This window comes from Haematobia irritans, chromosome 4 (genome assembly GCF_050003625.1).
Source record: "Haematobia irritans isolate KBUSLIRL chromosome 4, ASM5000362v1, whole genome shotgun sequence".
Taxonomy (NCBI): domain Eukaryota; kingdom Metazoa; phylum Arthropoda; class Insecta; order Diptera; family Muscidae; genus Haematobia; species Haematobia irritans.
Window position 1 is genome coordinate 179,829,978 of NC_134400.1, and position 14,768 is coordinate 179,844,745.

At 30.8% G+C, this 14,768-nt stretch overlaps 1 protein-coding gene across 9 annotated transcripts in view; it reads right to left on the reverse strand.

Annotated features, from left to right (window-relative positions):
• Window positions 1-14,768, reverse strand: part of LOC142232789 (uncharacterized) — a 288,220-nt gene that overhangs the window by 208,537 nt on the left and 64,915 nt on the right. For all 9 annotated transcript variants that reach the window (XM_075303464.1, XM_075303462.1, XM_075303463.1 and 6 more), the window contains one exon: window positions 5,769-5,829. The gene's annotated coding sequence lies outside the window, so the exon portion shown is untranslated. The remainder of the gene's footprint in view (window positions 1-5,768; window positions 5,830-14,768) is intronic.

A 14,768-nucleotide genomic window follows, 5' to 3' on the forward strand; every position in this document is an offset into this window, starting at 1 on the left:
TAATTTTGTTAAGATTTTAGTTGTACAGAAAATTTTGTCAAAATTTTATTTCTAAAGGAAGTTTTGTCAAAACTTTACTTCTATAGACAATTTTGTCAAAATTTTATTTCTACAAAAAACGTTGTCTAAATTTTACTTCTATAGAAAATTTTGTCAACAATTTTGTTAAAATTTTATTTCTATAGAAAATTTTGTCCAAATTTTATTTTTGTAGAAAATTTTGCCAAAATTTTATTTCTACAGAAAATTTTGTCAAAATTTTACTTCTATAGAAAATGTTGTCAAAATTTTATTTCTATAGAACATTTTGTAACAATTTTAGTTTTATAGAAAATTTTGTCAAAGTTATATTTCTAAAGAAAATTTTGCAAAGATTTTATTTCTACAGAAAATTTTGTCAAAATTTTATTTCTATAAACAATTTTGTCAAAATTTTATTTCTATAGACAATTTTGTGCAAATTTTGACAAAATTGTCTATAAAATAAAATTTTGACAAAATTTTCTGTAGAAATAAAATATTGATAAAATTTTCTGTAGAAATAAAATCTTGACAAGTAAACTTTTGACAAAATTTTCTATAGAAATAAAATTTTGACAAAATTGTAGAAACAAAATTTTGTCAAAATTTTATTTCTACAGAAAATTTTGTCAAAATCTAACTTCTATAGAAAATTTTGTCAACAATTTTGTTAAAATTTTATTTCTATAGAAAATTTTGTTCAAATTTTATTTTTGTAGAAAATTTTGCCAAAATTTTATTTCTACAGAAAATATTGTCAAAATTTGATTTCTATAGAAAATGTTGTCAAAATTTTATTTCTATAGAACATTTTGTAACAATTTTAGTTTTTTTAGAAAATTTTGTCAAAGTTATATTTCTAAAGAAAATTTTGTAAAGATTTTATTTCTATAGAAAATTTTGTCAAAATTTTATTTCGATAGAAAATTTTTTCAAAATTTTACTTCTATAGACAATTTTGTGAAAATTGTGTTTCTACAGAAAATTTTGTCTACATTTTACTTCTATAGAAAATGTCAACAATTTTGTCAAAATTTTATTTCTATAGAAAATTTTGTCAAAATTTTTTTTCTACAGAAATTTTTTTTTCAAAATCTTACTTCTATAGAAAATTTTGTCAAAATTTTACTTCTATAGAAAATTTTGTCAAAATTTTACTTCTATAGACAATTTTGTCAAAATTTTATTTCTACAAAAAATTTTTTCAAAATTTTACTTGTATAGAAAATTTTGTCAACAATTTTGTCAAAACTTTATTTCTAGAAAAAATTCGGTCAACATTTTATTTCTATAGAAAATTTTGTCAAAATTTTTTTTCTACAGAAATTTTTTTTCAAAATCTTACTTCTATAGAAAATTTTGTCAACATTTTATTTCTATAGAAAATTTTGTCAAAATTTTTTTTCTACAGAAATTTTTTTTCAAAATTTTACTTCTATAGAAAATTTTGTCAAAATTTTATTTCTAGAGAAAATTTGGTCAACATTTTTTCCCATATAAAATTTTGTCAAAATTTATTCGGTTTGTTTGTTATTGTTGGTTTCTCTTCAATCATTGTTGTTATTTTTGATCTCAGCTTAAAACCATGCAAAAAAATTTGTCAACGTTTTATTTCTATAGAAAATTTTGTCAAAATTTTATTTCTATAGAAAATGTTGTCAAAATTTTATTTCTATAGAAAATTTTGTCAAAATTTTATTTCTATAGAAAATTTTGTAAAAATTTTATTTCTATAGAAAATTTTTTCAAAATTTTATTTCTATAGAAAATTTTTTTCCAAATTTAATTTCTATAGAAAATTTTGTCAAAATTAATTTAAATCTACCAACCTATTAAAGAGAAAAATCGACCATTTTTTAGTAGAATTCTACCAACTGGGACAACCGTTGCCGCATGTCGTTACAATGGAGTTAATAAGAGGTGGGTACGATTTAACGCATTTATACTATTTTTTGTGGGACTATATTATAGCCCAAATCTATACAAGCATGCCCGCTTGAATTGGTGCATTGGAAGATAATATTGAAGTATTTGTTCGTGAGATACCGGCTGAAATGTTTTAAAGAGTATGTCAAAATTGGACTAAACGCATGGACAAGTCGCGGGCAGTATTTGCTTGAAAAAAATCTTCAAACGTGCTATCGATTCAAATAAAGATTTTATGCATTTTTCTGAATTTTTATGTGGTTTTGTATGTTTTTTTTTTTCAAAAACACACCCTTTATAATCAAATCTTAAAGAGGTTATTTTAACAAAGTTCCTTCATTTTGCTTGCCGGTGCATTAGCAGACATACATACATATGTTATGTGTCTAATTTGTTGGAAATCACTTTACCAATAAACTCATCAATATCGACCGTTTCCACAAAGTCTGTGTCACACAAATCCAGTTGACCAATTTCCTATCAAATGTCGAAAGTTACACTCAGAAACTAACAGCTTTCAAGAAAAAAGTGCAAATTTGATAAAAGACAAATCGAAAAAAATTGGACAGAGTGAATTGCATTGTCGGAAACTATCAGTTCATGATAACGAAGTTAGAAAAATGTTGGAACATTGGAACAACCGCACCACATCATTATCGAAACCATCATCATTATTTATTTATTTTTTTATTTTTTATTATTTTTAAGACATTTGTTTGGTTTGTGGTTTTGACAAAAAATTTATTTTTCAAGGTCTTCACTAGCAAAGACTTAGCTTCTACTTCACTCTTTTATTGGGGGATTTCTTTGTCCACAGAGCAATGTCTTTATCATATATGATGCATTCACACACTCACACACACACACATTGATTTTAATGATTTTTTTCATCTCGTTTTTGGTCTCTCGTTTTGGAGTTTAGCAAAACTTTGGTTAGTCAAAGTCGATGCGTTGATGAAAATATAGACTAACTCGACAATAACGACTTCAATATTTTACAACAATATTTTTAAGTGCAAACGTGTAACCCGGTAGTAGTGCAAATTTGAATCATCTTCACTGAATTTTTCATGGGAAGTACTTCGAATACTTTGCATTAATTTAGAAGTTATGCCTTGAAGTTTATTTTAATGAAGAAATTAAAAAAAAAAATTCACAAATTTCACTTTTTTACCACCGTCATACAGTTTGCAACACATCGAAATATCCGTTTCCGACTATATGACGATATAATGATGTACGTCTGATTGTCAGGCCACATCCTTCAATAACTAAACTATCGTTCTGAAAATTTTCATAAACAAGTCTTTGGCCAGCAGGCAAGTTAAGTTCAACGATGGGCTATATCGGTCCATGTTTCGATATAGCCTCTATGTAAACTGTTCCACCGATATGATTTCTTGATCCTATAGACGCCGCTACCGAATTTCATGAAATTGCAAATCTATGTCGATACAGAGCTGTGTTAAGTTTCGTATATATCGATATAGACTGATCTCTATATTTGAATTGTTGAGGGCATATAGCCGAAAATTTTCATCCGAAGTGATTGAAATGTAATATCTAGAAGTATTATAGATTCGTAAAGACTTGAGCTTGACTTCGTAAAGCACACAGTGGTTGCAATTTGTTTTTTTTTTCAGCAAAGAAAAAATTTATCGAAATCGGTTCAAAATTGCGTAGTTGACAGCTAAAACAAAATTTCGTACCCAAATTTCAAAGCCTACAGGTCAGCCCGTGGATCCACTAGGGACCCTCAAATTTGCAAGCTTAGAGGAAAACACCTCAGCTTTCACACAAAAAATATGTTGATATTTTTATCCATTCAAAAGTTGCAGAATTATTTCCCAAGAAAAAAAGCGATTTTGTAGCGGTCCATATTTTGGTGTAGCCCCCATATAGACAGATCTCTTTGACGATTTGTCATCTAGCGGGCTCGAATCCGCAAGCTTTATTCATTTTGCTTGAAATTTGATATACACAAAAAAACAAAATCGTATTCACAATCACAGTTTTAATTGAGCATCATAAAATATTTGATTAAAAAATTAATTGCTTTCATTAGCAAATTTATATTAATTTTTTAAGTGATTCAATTAAAAATTTAAAGAGTGATACGGTCAAAATTTGGTCAAGGGAAAACGCGTGTAAATCGGTGAAATCGTTTATTTAAAAAATCAAATTAAATTTCTTTTTCAAGTTCAATTAGTATAAAATTTAGGAAAAATATTCAGTTAGGCTTTCGCTTTTCCAAATCCGAATTGCCGGGCCTCACGTTTGACACCTGACATCAGATTTTGTACAGCCACCTTGTCCACCTTCTTCGCCGCAGAAAGCCAGTTTGCCTTGAACTGCTGCTCGTTCTTAGCAGTTTTTTTTGGTATTCTTTAGGTTCCGCTTGACAATAGCCCAGTATTTCTCAATTGGGCGGATCTCTGGCGTATTGGGAGGGTTCTTGTCCTTGGGAACCACCTGCACGTTGTTGGCGGCGTACCACTCCATGGCCTTTTTACCGTAATGGCAAGATGCCAAATCCGGCCAAAACAGTACGTAACAACCGTGTTTCTTCAGGAAAGGCAGCAGACGTTTATTCAAACACTCTTTCATGTAAATTTCTTGGTTGACAGGCCCGGAAGCTATGAAAATGCTGCTTTTCAAGCCACAGGTACAGATGGCTTGCCAAACCAGATATTTCTTTGCGAACTTTGACAGTTTTATGTGCTTGAAAATATCTGCTACCTTTCCCCTTCCTTTTGCCGTATAAAACTCCTGTCCCCGAAACTGCTTGTAGTCGGCTTTGACGTAGGTTTCGTCGTCCATTACCACGCAGTCAAACTTCGTCAGCATCGTCGTGTACAGCCTCCGGGATCCCGCTTTGGGCGTCGTATTTTGTTTATCATCGCGATTTAGAGTCACTACCTTCTTGTAAGTCGATAGTCCGGCTCGTTTTTTGGCTCGATACACAGTTGTAGACGATACACCCAGCTTATTTGCGGCATCTCGGAGAGAGACGTTAAGGTTTCGCTTGAAACTACCGGCAACTCTCTTTGTCGTCTCAGCGGCTTCCGGTTTTCGATTTCCCCCCGATCCAGACTTCCTGGCTGTCGACAAACGTTCCCCAAACACTTTAATTACATTTGTAACGGTTGATTTGGCAACTTTTAGCGATTTTGCCAGCTTTGCGTGCGAGTAGCTCGGAATTTTGCGATGCGCGAGCAAAATTTTGATACGCTGCTCTTCTTGCTTGGACGTCATTTTGACAACTGAAGAGTGAATTCCAAAATCAAAATAGAAGCAACATTCTACACACACACACCTTCAAAATGAGGGGTGTTCAGGGTGTTTTTTAAATGCAAAATTGAAAGAAATACGTCAAGTTTATATTGACCAAATTTTGACCGTATCACCCTTTAACGTAAAAGTGGTCCGATATGGCCCATTTGGAATACCATCCGACATACACCAATAACAAGTACTTGTGCCAAGTTTCAAGTCGATAGCTTGTTTCGTTCGGAAGTTAGCGTGATTTCAACAGATGGACGAACGGACATGCTTAGATCGACTCAGAATTTCACCAAGACCCAAAAAATATATATATCTAAGAGCACTATTTCGATATGTTACAAACGGAATTACAAAGTTAATATACCCCCATCCTATGGTGGAGGGGAAATGTGTTCAAAGAAAATTATTTTGTGCGTTCCATGGTGGAGGGTACATAAGATAGATACAGCCTGGCCGAACTTATTCACTTGCTTTGAGATTTTTTAAATTCTAAAAATTAAGAAATTTATATAAATGTAAATGGAAAAAATATTTACCAAAACAAAATCACGTTTTTCTTGTGGAAGCATAAAATCTTCAAGCGTAGATGAGTACCTCCTGAAAGTATGCAAAGAAAAATTTTCTCAATTAGCTAAATTTAGGAAATTTCCAGATGTAGTTTTCTGTAAAGTCTAGATAAAATAACTGTACGATTAATTTAGATCCCAAGTGACAAAAGTGATTTTCCAACTCTATACATTTTATAAAAAATAAGTTTTCTTCTGACGCTAAAAAATTTCTATTAAAGCAAATAAAAATCATTGGATAAAATCGTTGTAACATTTGTCACAAATTTGGGTGTATTTGCTTTTTAAGAAAATACTTTATAACAAAAGGGAATTTCGTTTCTCTAAAATTTCGTTCCTTAGGAAAGTATTTTTTCTTTGAATGTAGAAAAACTCTAATATTTCTATTTTATCCTTATATATGATTTATGAAAAGTTTCCTCCTTTTTGTGCCACGTTTTGTTTGTTTGGAAAATTAATCTTTATGCCACTTTTTGAAATTTTCCAATTGTGACATTGAAATAATGGGCATCGTACTTATTGTAAACTAATTTTTCCCATAGACTCTTACCCCCATTTTCAGGAAGCTCCGTTAGTGCTACGTTAGGTAACGAACTTTTAAACCGTACTATGGACATGTCTGTCATCATGTCTATATATTCCATATGCCAGTTAGGAACTTAACTGCTAAAAATTTTTCATTTAAAGTTAACCGGAGAGAAGCTATTTCGATTTTACTTTCTGTTAACTGGGAGTTAAAGTCTAACAGAGATACATGAAAATGGCCGTTAGAAGGAAATATATTGAAGTCGTTTTAACCTACCCAAACATTCTTAATAATTAATTGTTTGGCAAATTAATTCAAGCTTTCAGTTACTTTTCTCTTATCCAGCAAAGTTCTCTGTTAACCACCGTATTATGCAATAAATCACCTAGAAATGCTATCTCCAGTTGTTTTGCCATTCAATGGCCATTAAGCTTAAGATGATTAGCCTTTAAGGTGATTTGAGATTTCAACTTCAACCTTGTTTCAAATTTATAAATTTTCTTAAATTACACAAGGGACAATTATAAATGTGAGTGCAAAAGGACCACAATGCGACAACACAATTCCACAAAATCCATAGTCCAGCCATTGACCACATCAACAGTTGTGAGGTAAATAACAAAAGTTTTGCAAAGAGAAGAAGCGAGTCCACTTACTAAGCATCATTCAGCCATGGACAAATGACAAAAGGTGGTCAGAAAAAGCATTCACTTAATAGACAAAACCTGGTTCTACACTGAGGAAAAACTGAAAACGCACTAATAGAAAGATTTTTACTTGACCAACAGTTGATAAGTTTTTCATTTAATGCGTGTTTGACTTCATGATTGGTTGATGCAACCAAGAGTGGCTTAAAAGGAATGTTCCTTGCTTCATTTCTACAGTAGAATAATCACAAACATCTCCCGATCTCAATCACGTTTGCCACTCGTGCCACAAATAATCTACCAAACTTTGAAGAAAATTTTACCACAAAAGAAAAAAATAGAATATTTTTTTTGAAGTTGTTGATTTGAAATTGTTGTTTGAAATAACAGGAAACTTAAAATTTTATCAAAATTTTATTTCTATATAAGATTTTCTCAAAAGTTTATTTCTATAGAAAATTTGGTCATAATTTTATTTCTGTAGAAAATTTGGTCAAAATTTTATTTCTATAGAAATTTTTTTTTCCAAAATTTTATTTCCATATTTTCTTTCCATTGAAAATCTTCTTAACATTTTATTTTTATATAAAATTTTCAAAAAATTTTGTTTTAAATAATTTTTAATACGAATTTGTTTTTAATATTTTTTACTAAATTTCATTTCTATAGAAAATGTTGTCAACATTTTATTTCTATAGAAAATTTTGTCAAAATTTTATTTCTTTAGAAAATTTTGTCAAAATTTTTATTTCTATAAAAAAATTTGTCAAAATTTTATTTCTATAGAAAATTGTGTCAAAATTTTATTTCTAAATAAATTGTTGTCAAATTTTATTTCTATAGAAAATTTTCTCAAAATTTTATTTCTATAAAAACTTTCTCAAAATTTTATTTTTATAGAAATTGTTGTCAAAATTTTATTTCTATAGAAAATTTTGTCAAAATTTTATTTCTATAGAAAATTTTGTCAAAATTTTATTTCTATAGAAAATTTTGTCAAAATTTTATTTCTATAGAAAATTTTCTCAAAATTTTATTTCTATAGAAAATTGTGTCAAAATTTTATTTCTATAGAAAATTGTGTCAAAATTTTATTTCTAAAGAAATTTTTGTCAAATTTTATTTCTATAGAAATTTTTGTCAAATTTTATTTCTATAGAAAATTTTGTCAAAATTTTATTTCTATTTATTTGGATTGTTGACCTGTGTTTAACTATATTTTTGGTTATTGTCCAGCTCAAGGTCATTAATGAACATTTTGTCAAAAATAGAACATTTTGTCAAACTTTTATTTCTATAGAAAATTTTGTCAAAATTTTATTTCTATAGAAAATTTTGTCAAAATTTTATTTCTATAGAAAATTTTGTCAAATTTTATTTCTATAGAAAATTTTGTCACAATTTTATTTTTATAGAAAATTTTGTCAAAATTTTATTTCTATAGAAAATTTTGTCAAAATTTTATTTCTATAGAAAATTTTGTCAAAATTTTATTTCTATAGAAAATTTTGTCAAAATTTTATTTCTATAGAAAATTTTGTCAAAATTTTATTTCTATAGAACATTTTGTCAAAATTTTATTTCTATAGAAAATTTTGTCAAAATTTTATTTCTATAGAAACGTTTGTCAAAATTTTATTTCTATAGAAACGTTTGTCAAAATTTTATTTCTATAGAAAATTTTGTCACAATTTTATTTCTATAGAAAAATTTGTCAAAATTTTATTTCTATAGAACATTTTGTCAAAATTTTATTTCTATAGAAAATTTTGTAAAAATTTTATTTCTATAGAAAATGTTGTCAAAATTTTATTTATATAGAATATTTTGTCAAAATTTTACTTCTATAGACAATTTTGTCAAAATTTTATTTCTACAGAAAATTCTGTCAAAATTTTATTTCTATACAAAATTTTGTCAAAATTTTATTTCTATACAAAATTTTGTCAAAATTTTATTTCTATACATAATTTTGTCAAAATTTTATTTCTATACATAATTTTGTCAAAATTTTATTTCTATAGAAAATTTTGTCAAAATTTTATTTCTGTAGAAAATTTTGTCAAAATTTTATTTCTATAGAAAATTTTGTCAAAATTTTATTTCTATAGAAAATTTTGTCAAATTTTATTTCTATAGAAAATTTTGTCACAATTTTATTTTTATAGAAAATTTTGTCAAAATTTTATTTCTATAGAAAATTTTGTCAAAATTTTATTTCTATAGAAAATTTTGTCATGATTTTATTTCTATAGAAAATTTTGTCATGATTTTATTTCTATAGAAAATTTTGTCAAAATTTTATTTCTATAGAAAATTTTGTCAAAATTTTATTTCTATAGAAAATTTTGTCAAAATTTTATTTCTATAGAAAAAAATTTTATTTCTATAGAAATTTTTGTCAAATTTTATTTCTATAGAAAATTTTGTCAAAATTTTATTTCTATAGAAAACTTTTTCAAAATTTTATTTCTATAGAAAATTTTGTCAAAATTTTATTTCTATAGAAAATTTTGTCAAAATTTTATTTCTATAGAAAAATTTGTCAAAATTTTATTTCTATAGAGAATTTTCCCAAAATGTGATTCCTATACGGAGTTTTTGACTTCAAGTTAGTCGATTTCATTCACGAAGTTATCATGGGTATCTTTACATATAAAAGAAAATTCGAAAACACTATAAAGCAAAAATACGTTTAAAACTAGTAAGGAAAGTCTAAAGTCGGGCGGGGCCGACTATATTATACCCTGCACCACTTTGTAGATCTAAATTTTCGATACCATATCACATCCGTCAAATGTGTTGGGGCTATATATAAAGGTTTGTCCCAAATACATACATTTAAATATCACTCGATCTGGACAGAATTTGATAGACTTCTACAAAATCTATAGACTCAAAATTTAAGTCGGCTAATGCACTAGGGTGGAACACAATGTTAGTAAAAAAATATGGGAAACATTTAAATCTGGAGCAATATTAAGAAAACTCCGCAAAAGTTTATTTATGATTTATCGCTCGATATATATGCATTAGAAGTTTAGGAAAATTAGAGTCATTTTTACAACTTTTCGACTAAGCAGTGGCGATTTTACAAGGAAAATGTTGGTATTTTGACCATTTTTGTCGAAATCAGAAAAACATATATATGGGAGCTATATCTAAATCTGAACCGAATTCAACCAAATTTGGCACGCATAACTACAATGCTAATTCTACTCCCTGTGTACAATTTCAACTAAATCGGAGCAAAAAATTGGCCTCTGTGGTCATATGAGTGTAAATCGGGAGAAAGCTATATATGGGAGATATATTTAAATCTGAACCGATTTCAACCAAATTTGGCACGCATAGCTACAATGTTAATTCTACTCCCTGTGCAAAATTTCAACTAAATCGGGGCAATTAGAGAAATTAGCCTCTGTGGCCATATGAGTATAAATCGGGCGAAAGCTATATATGGGAGCTATCGTGGTTAATTTTTGCACAAACTCGTTTTTTGTATCCAAGCAGGTCAAGTTCGAAGATGACCTATATCGGTCCATGTTTTGATATAGCCCCCATATTAACCGACCTCCCGATTTGGGGTCTTGGGCCTATAGAAACCGTAGTTTTTATTCAATTTTCCCGAAATTGGAAATCTAGAGGTATTTTAGGACCATAAAAAAGTGTGCCGCAAATGGTGAGTATCGGTCCATGTTTTGATATAGCCCCCATACGTATATACCGATCTCCCAATATTACTTCTTGGGCTTCTAGAATCCGTATTCTTAATGCGATTTTCTTGAAATTGAAAATCTATGGGTATTTTAGGACCAAAAAGTGGTCCTAAAATACCCATGAAGTTAACAACTTTGTTATCTTCAAGATTATTTCATTAAATCACAAATTCTTTCCTTTACTTTAAGGTAATGTTACTTTAATTCAAAGACAAACAGGGACGCAAATTTCAAAGATTAGTGCCCTAAATTTAAAGAAAAAAATTTTGAAAGAAATATTATAAACATTCTTTTAATTAGAATTTTTATATTTTAAATAAATTTGTCCTTGATATTGGGTAAATTGCGTGTCTTAAAATTTAGGTTGCATATTCTTCCATATTAGATCAGATTAGATATTTTTTTACAGTGTAGGATTAAGTTCTCTGATAGGCTTGAACTATTTAGGGATAGCCTCTAAACACAGATCCACTACTTTATTTTTAGATATTTGGTACGGGAAGGAACCTCCCTTTTGCCCGTATGGTGACAAAATTAATCTTCTCTGACTGAAATGTACAGTAGACGTGGAGGGAGGTTATGAAATTAATATGGGGTATCAGACTTTTTGATGTTTGGGAGGGGAAGAGGATCTCCCTGTTGTCTGACTTCTTTTTCTTAAACCTTTTCGATTTTCTTGAAATTTTCAAGGAATGTTGATAGGAGTCTCTAGGCAAAAATCAACTGAACGAAACAAGCTTTCGACTTGAAACTTGGCACAAGTAGTTGTTATTAATGTAGGTCGGACGGTATTGCAAATGGACCATATTGGACTACTTTTACGTATAGCCCCCATATAAACGGAACCCCAAATTTGGTTTGCAGACCCTCTAAGAGAAGCAACTTTCATCCGATCCGGCTGAAATTTGGTACATTGTGTAAGCATATGGTCTCTAACAACCATGCAAAAATTGGTCCACATCGGTCCATAATTATATATAGCCCCCATATAAACCGACCCACAGATTTGGCTTGCGGAGCCTCTTAGAGAAGCAAATTTCATCCGATCCGGTTGAAATTTGGTACGTGGTGTTAGTATATGGTATCTTACAACTATGCAAAAATTGGTCCATATCGGTCCATATTTATATATAGCTCCCAACCCGACCCCCAGATTTGACTTGCGGAGCCTCTTAGAGTAGCAAATTTCATCCGATCCGGTTGAAATTTGGTACGTGGTCTGTAGCAACCATGCAAAAATTGGTTCATATCGGTTCATAATTATATATAGCCCCCATATAAATCGATCCCCAAATTTGACCTCCGGAACCTCTTGGAGGAGCAAAATTCATCCGATTCGGTTGAAATTTGGTACATTACGCTAGTATATGGCCGCTAACAACCATGCCAAAATTGGTCGGTCTATAGTTATATATAACCGACACCCTGAAAAATTTGACAAATTCAGATATTTTTGATTGATGGCTGTAGCGTGCTTAGAAGTGCTCCCTGATATAAAGGGTGATTCTTTTGAGGTTAGGATTTTCATGCATTAGTATTTGACAGATCACGTGGGATTTCAGACATGGTGTCAAAGAGAAAGATGCTCAGTATGCTTTGACATTTCATCATGAATAGACTTACTAACGAGCCACAACGTCGAATTTTCAGTGAATGGGCCCTAGAAAAGTTGGCAGAAAATCCGCTTTTTTATCGACAAATTTTGTTCAGCGATGAGGCTCATTTCTGGTTGAATGGCTACGTAAATAAACAAAATTGCCGCATTTGGAGTGAAGAGCAACCAGAAGCCGTTCAAGAACTGCCCATGCATCCCGAAAAATGCACTGTTTGGTGTGGTTTGTACGCTGGTGGAATCATTGGACCGTATTTTTTCAAAGATGCTGTTGGACGCAACGTTACGGTGAATGGCGATCGCTATCGTTCGATGCTAACAAACTTTTTGTTGCCAAAAATGGAAGAACTGAACTTGGTTGACATGTGGTTTCAACAAGATGGCGCTACATGCCACACAGCTCGCGATTCTATGGCCATTTTGAGGGAAAACTTCGGAGAACAATTCATCTCAAGAAATGGACCGGTAAGTTGGCCACCAAGATCATGCGATTTGACGCCTCTAGACTATTTTTTGTGGGGCTACGTCAAGTCTAAAGTCTACAGAAATAAGCCAGCAACTATTCCAGCTTTGGAAGACAACATTTCCGAAGAAATTCGGGCTATTCCGGCCGAAATGCTCGAAAAAGTTGCCCAAAATTGGACTTTCCGAATGGACCACCTAAGACGCAGCCGCGGTCAACATTTAAATGAAATTATCTTCAAAAAGTAAATGTCATGGACCAATCTAACGTTTCAAATAAAGAACCGATGAGATTTTGCAAATTTTATGCGTTTTTTTTTAAAAAAAAGTTATCAAGCTCTTAACAAATCACCCTTTATATCTAAATCTGAACCGATTTCAACCAAATTTGGCACGCATAGCTACAATGATAATTATACCCCCTGTACAAAATTTCAACTAAATCGGAGCAAAAAATTGGCCTCTGTGGGCAAATGAGTGTAAATCGGGCGAAAGCTATATATGGGAGCTATATCTAAATCTGAATCGATTTGGCTGATATTTTGCAAGTTTTTCGAGACTTATAAAATATTCGGATGTACGGAATTTGATGAAGATCGGTTGATATACACGCCAATTATGACCAGATCGGTGAAAAATATATATGGCAGCTATATCTAAATCTGAACCGATTTTTTCCAAAATCAATAGGGATCGTCATTGAGCCGAAACAGGACCCTATACCAAATTTTAGGACAATCGGACTAAAACTGAGAGCTGTACTTTGCACACAAAAATACATCGACAGACAGACAGACGGACAGACAGACAGACAGACATCGCTAAATCGACTCAGAATTTAATTCTAAGACGATCGGTATACTAAACGATGGGTCTCAGACTTTTCCTTATTGGCGTTACATACAAATGCACAAACTTATTATACCCTGTACCACAGTAGTGGTGAAGGGTATAAATATGTGACGTATATCCAGACTTCATTTTAGAGACATTTTTATATTGAAAAACTGCATACCGAGTTTTTGCTAAGTGGTGCCACTCTTGGCATTTCCGTGCTGCTTGTTTGTTGTGTCAATAAATGTCATATTTTTTCAATTTTATGCCACCTTTTTCAAGACTTTAATTTGGAGGCTATTTTTTCTTAAAATTTGGGGTTGACGCCTTCCGAAAGACTTTGATATTACACAATTAAAAAACATATATAGAAACACACATAAATGAAGATTGTTTCAGAAGTATTAACTATGTAAAGCTAAAATTAAATACAAAACACAACATTTTTGGAACTGGGTAGACGTTTAGTTTTTTTTTTCAGTATACCATAAGTGGTAGGAGGGCGAAATGAAAAATGCGTCCCAACTAAAATTACCATTCGAAACTATTCGAACTCTGCTTGCCATCAGAGATGCTTGTTGTGGTGGAAGGCAACCAAGAACCCTGTCGACGACATGCCAGGACAACGAGCATGCAACTCTAATTGCAACAATGTTGCAACAATGTTGCCTCTGGTGTATTCATAGCCATTTGACTTGTTGCATTTTTCATTGCTCTTGGGGTTACTGACTTGGTCGACGTAGAATTAGAATGGTGATGATTACTGGAAAAAAAACTGGCAAAATGCCAACCAACCACATCTGGGTGAACAAAGTGAATGCAGCTGGGGTTTTGTCAGAACTTTAGCTGCGCACAAGATGCAAAAGTCCTTTGATTTATGTTTAATCGGTGACAAACAAAGCAACCATCAGCATTCCTTTTGTTTTATTGCATCTCGTTGTTTACAAGTTTGCCAACAATTGTCACTGGATTTTATCGGGTAACATAAAGAAACCAATTTTCTACATATATTCATGTCATATTTAGACATATACGCTGCAAAAATATAAACATTGGCCTAATATGAAAAATGATTCGATCTAAACTTTTCAAGAAAAAAATTGAACACTATTAAGGAGAAATTGCTTTAAAATTAAGAAGATTTTCTCAAAATTTTATTCCCCTAGAAAA